Here is a 13,096-nt window from a genome sequence, read left to right as displayed (position 1 = left end):
GGCCAGGATAAACTCATTTTAGAATTATGAGAGAGGGCGTCCCTGGTGGCGCGGTGTTTAAGAATCGCCTACCAATGCAAGGGACATGGGTTCAAACCCTGGTCAGGGAAGATCCCACCTACCTCGGAACAACTAAGCCCATATACCACAACTACTGAGCCTGTGCTCAAGAGCCCGTGCTCCACAGCAAGAGAAGCCACAGCAATGAGAAGTCCGTGGGCACCGCAACAAAGAGGAGCCCCTGCTTGCCTGAAGACCCAATGCAGCCAAAAATAAATAAATTTATTTTTTTTAAAGAATCGTAAGAGACCTGGACACCGTGAAGTCTACACCATTAAAAAATTTTTTTTAACTTTATTTATTTAAAATTTATTTATTTTTGGCTGTGTTGGGTCTTCGCTGCCACTCGTGGGCTTTCTCTAGTTGCAGCGAGCACACAGGCTTCTCATTCTGGTGGCTTCTCTTGTTGTGGAGCACGGGCTCTAAGCGCGTGGGCTTCAGTAGTTGTGGCACGCGGGCTCAGTAGTTGTGGCTTGTGGGCTCTAGAGCGCAGGCTCAGTAGTTGTGGCACATGGGCTGAGTTGCTCCGCGGCATGTGGGATCTTCCTGGACCAGGGCTCGAACCCGTGTCCTCTGCATTGGCAGATGGATTCTTAACCACTGCGCCACCAGGGAAGCCCCAGTCTACAGCATTTTTGTTAAATATTGGAAACAGAGCTGGGAGTGAGAAAATGACTTACCCAGGGTTATCCCACAGGTGAGGGGCAGCCCAGTCCTGTGTGCCACCCCCCTTCTCTGAGGGTGATCACAGACAGCTGCAGGGACAGAACTGCACATCAGCACCGTGTTCCATTAGACCGTCCTGATCAATCAGGGTCCCAACTGGAAACAGGTGGCACACTCCAAAATGGAAAATTGAGGTGTATTTGTTACAGGAATTATTTAAGTGTAAACCACAAGAGGTAGAGAAGTAACCTGGGGCTAGTGCACCAGGGAAGACCATTGTCAACCCTAGGCTTACAGGGAGCTGTTTTCAGAACCCAAAGACAAAAAGAAAGGAAAGACCACCTGCCTGGGCAATGGTCATCAGTGACCTCCAGGAACGGGAGCTGGGGTGAGGAAGATCCTGACCTCCCATCTCCTGCCAGGGTTCTCTATGGACTGAGCCCATTAGGAAGCCAGAGACCTAAGGAGCCCTGTGAGGGCAGTCCCTGCAGGGCAGCCTCCTGGGATGCAGGCAGGGTAGGGAAGGGTGGGGAGTAGATGGGGTAGGAGGACAAATGGAACTCATTCAACACAGAGAACCAGCTAAGATAAGCCTTAGCCAAGTAGAAAGGAAAGTCAAAGCTATATGGTAAGGGCTGGAAAATGTGTGGGCACAAGGCCAAGCTGTAAACATCAGAGCCTATGTCTACAGATGTCTAGAGCAACACACCAAAAGGGATTCAGTCCTCTGTGGCTCCATCTGCCTTAGACCAAGGTCAGTTATTCTGATTGCTATGGCCATGCCCTCTCTAGAGCTCATTGAGAGTAGGACTTTGCCTTTTAGTTTTTTGATGTGCCTCCATAACCCTGAATACAATGTGATTAATTTCTTGGAAGTTAGGTCCTTGTGCTCACAGGATCAGAGAGGAATTGTTTCTTCATGGTCCTGCCTTACAAATCTGGGCAGGTGTGTCAAGCCAAGCCCAGCTCTTGGAACACTTACAGAGAGCCCAGGAATCCCCAGTTTGGCCTTGGCAAGTAGGAACAGGTGCTTCTGAATTCATGAAGGGGACATGACACCCAAGATCTGAGTAACATCAAAATGTGTTGCAATGCCTTTTGGACTTACAGATAAGGTGCTCTTTAACTAAAACCTTTTCATAGGCCAGAAACTGCTTAGAATGTCTGGGTTTTATCTCTTCTCTCTTATCAGAAAAACAGAGGTACAGACAGCATGAAATACTTTATGGTTTTTCTAGCTGGTTGAAAAATAACTAGCAGTTGTTTTTCAGCTTAATGTGCCCTTGGAGACCTAGACTTGAAAGCAGCTTGTTTTCAAACAAGAAACAGAGCTGCTCTGTTTGTATGCATTTTATTTATAGTCTAGAAACATGTAAAGACAGAGCATACATTACAAAGATTTTTGAGCCTTTAAAACCACTTATAGATTCAAGTTATTAATTATATGGGAACAATAATACTGGATGATATGAAGACTGACCCCATCACAGATATCCAACACCTAAATTAGTTTATTTAGTTCATTCAATAAATGTTCCTTGAGTGCCTACATGCCTGACCCTGCAAGGGGTTTCACATCAGGCAAGAGTATGTGGGTCTCTTTAGTAGGAGGGAGAAGTTCAGGAAATGCTCCTTCAACAGGTGTGAGCTGAAGTCTTGCAACTTTGACCATCTGAAAAACTGCAACTACACAAAAAAGGAAAGAATTCATTTTCTTATACAGGCAACTCTCAATTATTCAGTGACCAGAAAAGCAATTTATGGATTATGCCAGCCTCTTGCTTTCCATCACTTCCTCTATTGCCCAATTTGTTTTTACTTGTCATTAGCATAGCCTAAGTGTAGGTGGACTCGAAATGATTAAAAAGGAAAATCCACACTGACCATCAAGGAGAAAGTCTTGTAATGAGACTCAGAAGATGTTTGGTGATTTTTACCCAGCAGAAGAAACATTTTTCCCCAGATTATATTCACCCTAAAAGAGGTCTTCCAACAGAAGACTTGGCAATATACATAGCTCATGCCTCCTGCTGTTGCTGCACTGAGCCAAGGCAGGCATTTAAATCTGGAGGAGAGGGACTTCCCTGGCGGTCCAGTGGTTAAGACTTCCCCTTCCAATACAGAGGGTGTGGGTTCGATTCCTGGTCAGGGAGCTAAGATCCCACATGCCTCAGAGCCAAAAAACCAAAACATAAAACAGAAGCAATATTGTAACAAATTCAATAAAGACTTTCAAAATGGTCCACAACAACAACAAAAAAATCTTAAAAAAAAAATCTGGAGGAGAGTAAACCTCCTTACATCCAGAATAGCAGGAATCTGGCAGGAGCAGGGTAAGCAAAATAGTGAGGAAAGTTAAAGAAGGATATACCTGGTAAATGTTCTGAAGTTAAATCTGAACTGGGGACAATAGGCAGAGATTCAGAAATTGTGCAGTTAAAATACTGGTTCTGCTGCGAGGATATGCCTGCTAGGGGCACTTATTTTCTCTCGTCCGTAGCTGAATTCCACCGAAGACCTCCAGCTGCAGTTTCCATCTATCCCCATATGATACCTTCCCTGACTCCCCAGGTCAAAAGAGTCCCCCCTCACCCTCAGCACTGCCTGTCCACCTGTCACAGAGCTGCCTGCAGTCATTGTTTGACTACTGTATATTTCTAGCTCTATGTTTTATCTTCCCACCCAGACTATAAATTCTTTTTTTTTTTTTTTTGGCCATGCCACGTGGCATGCAGGATCTTAGTTTCTCAACCAGGGATCCAACCCATGGCCCCTGCAATGGAAGCGTGGAGTCTAACCACTGGGCCACCGAGGAAGTCCCCAGACTATAAATTCTTGAAGCTACCTTGCAGCATGTCTTGCAGGACTTTTAGAGCCTTCCAGAACCCATCTCCATGTTGCTTTTAGTAGGAACTATTATTCTACACTTGCCCCAACTCATCTTTATTCCCCGGGGCAGGAATTAGAGGCAGAGTAGAGGCAGGCCTACAATCCTGAGATTCTAAAAGCCTAGATGGCAAAGCCCTTCCCACTCTTAGAATAATAACAGCCATTCAAAACCCCAGAAGCTTGGATTGAAAGAAGGATACTTCAAACCATTATTGTCCATTAACACCTTGCTACTTGTCCAAGCGCTGAAGGATTGTCACCTGGGCCTGATAAGTTTATAAAGTTATGTGCTAGAGAAAAGGGGATGGACCAAGTCTTAGCGCGAGGCATGAGATTGGGAACAGAGCTGAATTCAGAAGGGGAGGCTCTGAGAGGATCTTTGGGGTTAGTGGCTGCAGATGGAGGATACTGCATGCCTGGGAGCCTAAGCAGGGAAAGAGAACAGAAAATACCAGAAGAGGGATTTGGGTGAACCAGGTCAACTCGGTGAAGGTTATTCAAATCAACTCAGTAGCAAATATTTTAAAAGAGACTCAATTCACGGGGCTAAAAAGTCAGCTAATTATCAATACTGAGACATAATAAGTAAGTTATTTTGAAGATACGAATTAGAGATATAAGTGCAAAATAGAGCTGAAGAGTTTTTTTTTTTAAATAAATGTATTTATTTATTTTTGGCTGCGTTGAGTCTTCGTTGCTGCACGCGGGCTTTCTCTGGTTGCGGCGAGTGGGGCCTACTCTTCATTGCGGTGCGCGGGCTTCTCATTCTGGTGGCTTCTCTTGTTGCGGAGCACGGGCTCTAGGCGCGCAGGCTTCAGTAGTTATGGCTCACGGGATCTAGAGCGCAGGCTCAGTAGTTGTGGCGCACAGGCATAGTTGCTCCATGGCATACGGGATCTTCCCGGACCAGGGCTCGAACCCGTGTTCACAGCATTGACAGGCAGGTTCTTAACCACTGCGCCACCAGGGAAGCCCAGAACTGAAGAGTCTTAAAGATCTAATCTAGCACTTTTAAGGACAGAGAAATCCAAGATTCCAAGGTAAAGGGCCCCAGCCAGTTGCGACATAGGTGATGGGACAGCCAAGAAGCCAAGTGTTCACCCCATCATGTGTTGTGTTTGACACTTAATCAGAAGTAAGAATTTTAACTAAGAATAAAAAAAGTTAAAGTAAAAATTTTTGACAAAATATTAAGTAGTGAATTAGCAGCAGCGTTTATTTGGAAAATACATTGCTCATTAATTAAAAAAATAAAATAATAGAAACCTCAAGTATTAGCTAAACATTTACATCCTTATCTATCCAGATACTAAGAAGTTCAGTGTATTTTGCAATTTTTCTTTTTTATTGATTCCACGGAGGCCAACTAGGTGTGAGCTTTGATAACTTTTATTACTTCTCTTTTGAAAACTTTAAATTTGACTCTTTTTAGTTGGACTATAGAAAACAACAACAGTGGGACTTCCCTGGTGGTCTAGTGGTTAAGACTTCATGCTCCCAATGCAAGGGGCCTGGGTTCAATCCCTGGTCCGGGAACTAGATCCCTCATGCCACAAGAATATTTTTTATTTTATTTATATTTTAAAATTTAATCTTATTTATTTTTTATACAGCAGGTCCTTATTAGTCATCAGTTTTATACACATCAGTGTATACATGTCAATCTCAATCTCCCAATTCATCCCACCACCACCACCCCCGCCATTTTCCCCACTTGGTGTCCATACATTTGTCCTCTACATCTGTGTCTCTATTGCTGCCCTGCAAACCGGTTCATCTGTACCATTTTTCTAGGTTCCACATATATGCATTAATATACAATATTTGTTTTTCTCTTTCTGACTTACTTCACTCTGTATGACAGTCTCTAGATCCATCCACATCTCTACAAATGACCCAATTTTGTTCCTTTTTATGGCTGAGTAATATTCCATTGTGTATATGTACCACATCTATTTTTTTAAAAAAGAAAGAAAACAACAACAACTCCCACCCCTGCAGAAAACCTGATGTATTAATTGAAAATAATTTAAACTTTTCTCCTAACATTGTTGACGTAAATAAATGTAATTGTAAGATTTTTTAAATTTCAGAGTTAAATGTTATTAAATAAATATATGAGAATATATTATAAAATCATTTCATCTTTGTCGAAGACACTTTGTTTTGCTCTGAATTCTGCCAAGAGTTGTTCACATATTGGAAAGTCAAGTCACAGACAGCAATGCCAGTCAGGTATTTGAGTTACCAGTATGCTTTGTGTTTGTGGCTGTCACATTCTTAATAGTGGTATATGGTCCTTCCCTTCTCTTTTGACCTGGATTCTCCTCCAAAAGGACTGTAGTGATAAAGATGAATTAAGTCTTTAAATTAGGGATGAGAGATTATATTTTGCCCTGACACCTCAAGTTTGACTTAGTTCATTGACTGAACAAATTACTTTTGTTTTCTGATATCTGTATTAATTTAAATATAGATTAAAGCACCAGAAGATGTCTACGATCTTGGTCTCCCCATTTTTAATTTAATTTGAACTATTTATGTACTGCCTCCTAATTCCAAAACACTGTGCAGAGTTCCGAGAGAATCAAGAGATTCAATAAAATGTAGCTCCTGACTTCAGGGGGTGTGACTCTGACTGTGATCAATGTTCTAATGAACTTGTTAGAGCACCTAGCATCCAGACCATATAGTGGCTAAGATGCAGGCGTTGGAATCGGACAACCCAGAAGTCATTCCTAACTCCACTGATCCTTACCTGGGTAACCGGAGACCCTGTGGCTCACTTACTCACCTTGTAAAATGGCTTATCTAGAGGATCACTGATAGATGTGGCACTCTAAAACATCCAGCCACTTCTAAGCCACATGGCAGCTCAGTGTCTCGTAGCATTATTATTTTTATTTACAATAAGGAGTAAAGGTTCTTTTCGAAGTCATCGTGATCATCATCTGGCCTTGAATCTTCCCTCTTCTACAGATTCCTATTGAAATCTAAGTAAATCATATATTACACTTAGAAGGCTAGAAAGTGTTGATTGAAAATGCAAGAATATTTTATCACTGGGATCTACTGAAGTAAATTTTACTTAGAAAAGGCAACTATTTTTTTACTGCTACCTGTTCCCATTCTGGCCCTATGCCTCTCCCTGGAGTTTGGGAAGCCCTGTTGGGCTAGATTATATGTGATGAACTTCACTCTGAACTGGCCTTCTTCTGGTCGATAAACAAGCTTTGGTAACACCTTCCCACATGTGTTAATTTTCTAAAAGAAAGCTTGAGATAAATCCAGGATAGTAAGTAGCCCGGTGCCCCACTGGGCAGATGGTCAAAAGAGAGTTGCCATTCTCCCTTTAATATCCAAAGATTGATACTAGAAGGAACTTTGGAAACATCTGAATTACAAGTATCTGTAGAACTACTTTCCTCTCTGACATTTTCTCCCCCAAGCAACTTCTTTTTGTTTTGTAAATAGTTAATACATTTACTTCATTTACAAATCAAAACAAATTAAAAAGTACACACTGAGAAGGCTTCTTCCTACCCCAAGCCCATCTAGCTTTTGTCGCCACCAAGGGCAGCCCTTCACATTAGCATCTTGTTTATCTTTCCAATGATTCTTCATGCAATAGAAGTAAATATAAAAACATGGGACTTCCCTGGTGGTCCAGTGGTTAAGAATCCGCCTTCCAATGCAGGGGACACGGGTTCGATCTAAGAGCCCGCATGCTGAGGGGGAACTAAGACCCACAACTAAGACCCGACACAGCCAAATAAATATAAAAAAAAATAATAATAATAAAAACATGTCATTATTTCCTCTACTTTATAACAACTGAGACAGCAGGTTGTATGTACTCTTTGTACCTTGCCTCTTAATATGCCCTGGAGCTCTCTCTGTGTCAATATGGAGAGATCACCCTCATTCTTTTGTTTATACCTGCATTAATAGCCCCATATTACTGGACACTTGGATTATTTCCAGTCTTTTGGGATTGCAAACAGTGTCACAATAGAGAACCTTATCTCTGACATTTCGTGACTTTATAAGATAAAGTCCTGGGAGTGAGATTGCTGGCTCAGAGGACTGGCCTACATTTCCAGTTTCAAGGCTAAGACTTCTAAATCCAGGGCTCGGGGGAGAGCAAATAAAGCAGACTACTCAGTTTGTGCCTGTGGACTGGCGCCAGTCTCTGCAATGAAATGGTGCAGAAATTGCGAGAAGTGAGAAAACTTAGAGCAATTTTCCGTTGCTGTGTCATCCAAGTGCATAGTCATTTCTCTAAGTAGTTGAGTTTTACCGATTTTATCCGTCTGTGATGACTGGAAAGAAAACATGACTTCTGTGACTATGCAAAATCACCAGTAGCTTCTTTATTATGAGATTTCCTTTCAAATCATTTTAAATTCAGGAAAGTTTATTATCCAAACTTCTGAAAAAGTTGAAAAATAGGACTACCCCTAAACATGAAAGAGTAAAACAAAATTAGACTAAACAAGAAGTGAAAACATAGCTCAGTCATTTAACAGCAGTTCTACCCAAAAACTGGGTTCACCTCTTAGGGGGTGTTGAGCCCAAAGACCTACCGAAGCTGAAGATCGGGAGAAGGAAGGATTTATTACTTGCAGCAAGTGAGAACACTGGGCATCTTTCCCAAATCAGTGTCTTCCTGAACAGCAAAATTGGGGGTTTTAAGCTAAGGGGACATGCATATTCATGAAGGGGCTTGAGTAGAGGAGGATTCAGCTTACAATTGGGGCAAAGGTCTACAGTCTAAACTTTAGTCCTGAGGGTCAAGAAAGGTCAACATCATCATTCCCTGGCTTCCGACCAGTCTGGGGTCTTAGCAAGTAGTTAACCATCCTCCACCTGGATGGCGGCCTTGATTCCCATAGAACAACTCAAAGATATGTATTAGATTGTTATGTATATCCCTTGAGGAGGAACTAGGACTCTGTTTTATTACTGCACTATTGTTTCTTGACTGCTTTTCTTCTGTTCTTGCTTTCCTTTGTTCCCTTAAGATCATTAATTACTAAGACCTGTTCAAGGAGAAGCATTGTGGCCAGGCTTAGGTGACAAAACGGTTTAGGTCAGAATGGCTTCTCTTATGTCAAAAAGCTGTATCTGGTTCTTTTCCTCTGGGGACCCCCTACCCTATCTGCCTACAGAATTGGTGGAACCAGCAGATTCCGATGTGAGAGATATAAGACCTACAAAATATGTGGACGAACTGCCAGAGACAGGGGCTGGCGGGTGCAGGGGGGAGGGTCTCCCAGATGAAACAAGTAGATAATGATACAATATAAAATGTAGTAGGTGCCAAGTGACACGGTGAGGCCTCACCTTTTTACAAAATCATCTGGCCACCCAGGCAGAAAAGCAGTGTATCAGGAATCATCCTGTCTGCCAGGACACCAATCTCCAAAAAGTGGGAAGGAGATGTAAGATGAAATAGAGATATGCAGGAAGAAAATGTTATAAATTCTATTTAATTTTATTATCTCATCCTTTTATTGTTTTTTAAAATATTTATTTATTTATTTGGTTGTGCTGCGTCTTTGGTTGTGGCAGGCGACCTACTTAGTTGCGGCTCCAGGGCTCCTTAGTTGTGGCACGGGAACTCTTACTTGCGGTATGCATGTGGGATCTAGATCGAACCCCTGGGCCCACTGCATTGGGAGTACGGAGTCTTTTTTTTTTTTTTTGCGGTACGTGGGCCTCTCACTGTTGTGGCCTCTCCCATTGCGGAGCGCAGGCTCCGGACGCGCAGGCTCAGCGGCCGTGGCTCACGGGCTCAGCCGCTCCGCAGCATGTGGGATCTTCCCGGACCGGGACACGAACCCATGTCCCCTGCATCGACAGGCGGACTCTCAACCACTGCGCCACCAGGGAAGCCTGGGAGTACGGAGTCTTAACCACTGCGCCACTGTGTCCTATCTTATCCTTTTAAATACGCCTTATCCGGGCTTCCCTGGTGTTCTGCTCTTGATCTGGGCGCTGATTACACAGGTGTTCTGTTTGTGAAGATGTTCTGTTTGTGAAGATGCACCAAGCTGTACCCATCCGATATATTCAGTTTTCTGTGTTTATTCTACTGCAATAAAATTTTGTAAAGGAGGGGGTTGGCCTAGGTTCAGCATCTTTAATGTCCTTTCCAGCTTCAACTGGGATAATAACTACCTCATTGTGTCAGGCACTGAACTAAGTGCCTTCCACATAGACTCTTGTGCAGTCCTCCGAGCCAGGAACTATGGTGAGGAAACTGAGGCCCAGAGACATGGGGAGCTTGCCAAGTTCATCTGTCGACTGAGGGGTGGAGGTGGCTTTGAACCCAACCACTCAGAGGCCAGAGGCCTTCACCTCGTCTTTGAAAACCACAGCCCAAGGGAACCAGGAGGAGTTAGGTGCAGCAAGGGCAACCCTCCTGGGAGTCTCCCACTGGGCGTCTCCCCCTTTGTCTCCACAACCCGGCTCCTCCTGAGCTTTCCTTCTGCTGGAGGGAGAAGGGGGCCTTTCTTTCCCTGTTTCTCTTTCTCTGAATCTGTGTCTTCCCACCTCCCCTTAGGCTCTTAGATGCTTCCCTTCAATTGACCATATGGAATTATGTTTTGAAATGTATTTATTATGTATTGAAGAATTTCTATGCTAGCCTACTCATAACTTTAAAAACCTAGTTAAATAGGTTCTTAAGAGTCATTCCTAAAAGAACAAATACACTAAGCTGATCTGTGCCCATAAAATGGTTGGGGGTCTCTCAATGCAAAAATGCTCTCTAATCACTCCTTTAAATAAGGCTCCCTGGCTACATGTTTTCAAGTGGGAATCTGAAATGGTAATTTTTTTTAAGTATAGTTGATTTACAATGTTGTGTTAATTTCTGGTATACAACAAAGTGATTCAGATATATATATATATATATATATATATATATACATATATATATGCTTTTTCATATTCTTTTCCTTAATGGTTTATCACAGGATATTGAATATATTTCCCTGTGATATACAGTAGGACCTTGTTGTTTATGTTTTCTTATACATAGTAGTTTGTATATGGTAATCTCAAATTCCTATGTTATCCCTCTCCCACCCCTGTGGGTCTGTTTTGCGCTTGTAAATAAGTTGATTTTAAAATGATCATTTTTAACATCAGAAATTTATGACCAGTGGATGGCCCAAGTCTGAAAAGTTATCTACCAGACTCTATATGGGGTATTCAGAACTTGTAAAGTAAGGCTAGGAAGTTAATGTCCTGGAAACCTGGTGTTGATTTAATTTGTAGCCACTAATTAAAATTCTGTAAAGATGCTTTGCTTTCACTATGGAAATGGCCTTAAATGTGTTTTTGTGTATACTGCCTACAAATGGAGCTACTATGTGTGTATCTAGCAAGGGTCTGAAAAAGGTGACTTAAGAAAGTCGTGTTAGGGGGACTTCCCTGGCGGTCCAGTGGTTAAGACTTTGCCTTCCAGTGCAGGGGGTACAGGTTCAATCCCTGGTTGGGGAGCTAAGCTCCCATATGCCTCGCAGCCAAAAAGCTGAAACATAAAATAGAAGCAATATTGTAACAAATTCAATAAAGACTTTAAAAATGGTCCACATAAAAAAAATCTTAAAAAAAAAAAAAAAAAAAGATTCCAAAGCCACAAAGCAACTGTTAGTGTTCGGTGACCTTCTGCACCGGCTGTCTTTGGGGCTTTGAAATTGATTTTCTTTTCTTTTTTTAAAATATTTATTTATTTATTTATTTATTTTGAGGGGGTTGTGTTGGGTCTTCGTTGCTGCACATGGGCTTTCTCTAGTTGCATCCAGCGGGGGCTACTCTTCATTGCGGTGCACAGGCTTCTCATTGCAGTGGCTTCTCTTGTTGAGGAGCACAGGCTCTAGGCGTGCCGGCTTCAGTAGTTGTGGCACGAGGGCTCAGTAGTTGTGGCTCGTGGGCTCTAGAGTGTAGGCTCAGTAGTTGTGGCGCACGGGCTTAGTTGCTCCACGGCATGTGGGATCTTCCTGGACCAGGGATCAAACCCATGTCCCCTGCATTGGCAGGCGGATTCTTAACTACTGTGCCACGAGGGAAGCCCCTGAAATTGATTTTCAAAAAAGAAAAAGTCGTGTTAGGGTAAAGATACCCTCTATTGATGAATGCTAGTTGGTGGGGTGTGGGAATGGGAATATATATATACAACCTCTGATAATTATAAAATTATTTAAAAGCTTTGCTAATAAAGAACAAGAAATAATTAAACAAGAAATTATTACAAACAAAATTTATTAGACAAACACATCAATAGATTGAGTCTAAGAATTTGGTTGGAAAGCCACTGGGCCTTTTAAAGCAGCAGAAGTCCAAAGTCACACACTTCGAGCATTACTCTGTTAAAATCCGAAGAAACAAGAAACGTCAGGAAGTATAGCACTCCATGCTAGTCCATAGACAGATAAGCCTCCCACCTCCCTCCCCAGTCCCTCTCTCCAAATGGAGTCTCCTGTGATTCTGGTACCTGAGAGGAATAGGATGTTTCCCAAGTCTTACGGAAATTCAGCTTCTTTGTTACAGCACTTGCCTCTGTGTATTTGAATTGCCTACTGGGATACATGGAATGTTGCTTTTGAGAAACTGAGAAATAGTTACTGAAGGAATGTTTATCGAAATGTAAAGTGAATAAAATAATATTCTCTACTATAGTAACTGCATTTTGAATCTCATTTGGCATCAGTTGTCTTTTAGAAAGTCATAATGCATTGTTTGGGGACACTTTTCTCCTTCAGAATAAAAGGAAAAGAGTCTAATTAACAAATTATAATTAAATAATACATATTCTCAAATCTTATGAGAGTCCCACGAATGTGAAGTCTTCATTTAATTTGGAAGAAAGGAATATTTTCTCATTCCCGATAATAACTGAAGTAGACATTTCAATATTATAATAATATCATGTGTTCATAATACCAAACAGCATGCTCTTACTTTACAAGAAGCCATTGATCATTAAATTTAATTATTAATGACACAGGCTATCAAGAAATAGCAAGGAATGGTATCCATATAGATATCACCGGGCCTAAAGTCCTCGAAAAAAGGTGAGAGTGAAACATACATGACCTAGTTGGGGAGGTCTGGTTTTCTGAGATACGGGCTACAAATCATATCACATAAAAAACTAAAGGAAGGGTATTCCAAACAAAGCTGGCAAGAGAATTTTACAGAACTAATTCTTAAGGGAGATAACAAAAGCAGCAGTTAGAATGCTCATCCATATATTAAGTTACTGCAGTTGAATCCATCATAAATATGCTTTTTGCTTCCATGGTAGCTTTTTACACCCCAAAATTACTTCTTTCACAGCTCCTAACGACCTTTTGCTTGTTCACCATGCCATCTTGGAGAGTCTGTGTGGAACAGAGTATCTTTCAAGTCAGAATCTTAGATGAAGCTCTAAAAACGTTGAGTTTGTGCTTTTAAAAAGTAGTCCAGG

Source organism: Neophocaena asiaeorientalis, unplaced genomic scaffold, assembly GCF_003031525.2.
Source record: "Neophocaena asiaeorientalis asiaeorientalis breed wild unplaced genomic scaffold, Neophocaena_asiaeorientalis_V1.1 scaffold108, whole genome shotgun sequence".
NCBI lineage: Eukaryota > Metazoa > Chordata > Mammalia > Artiodactyla > Phocoenidae > Neophocaena > Neophocaena asiaeorientalis.
The sequence above is the reverse complement of the archived record's forward strand: the minus strand, read 5'-3'. Positions refer to the sequence as shown.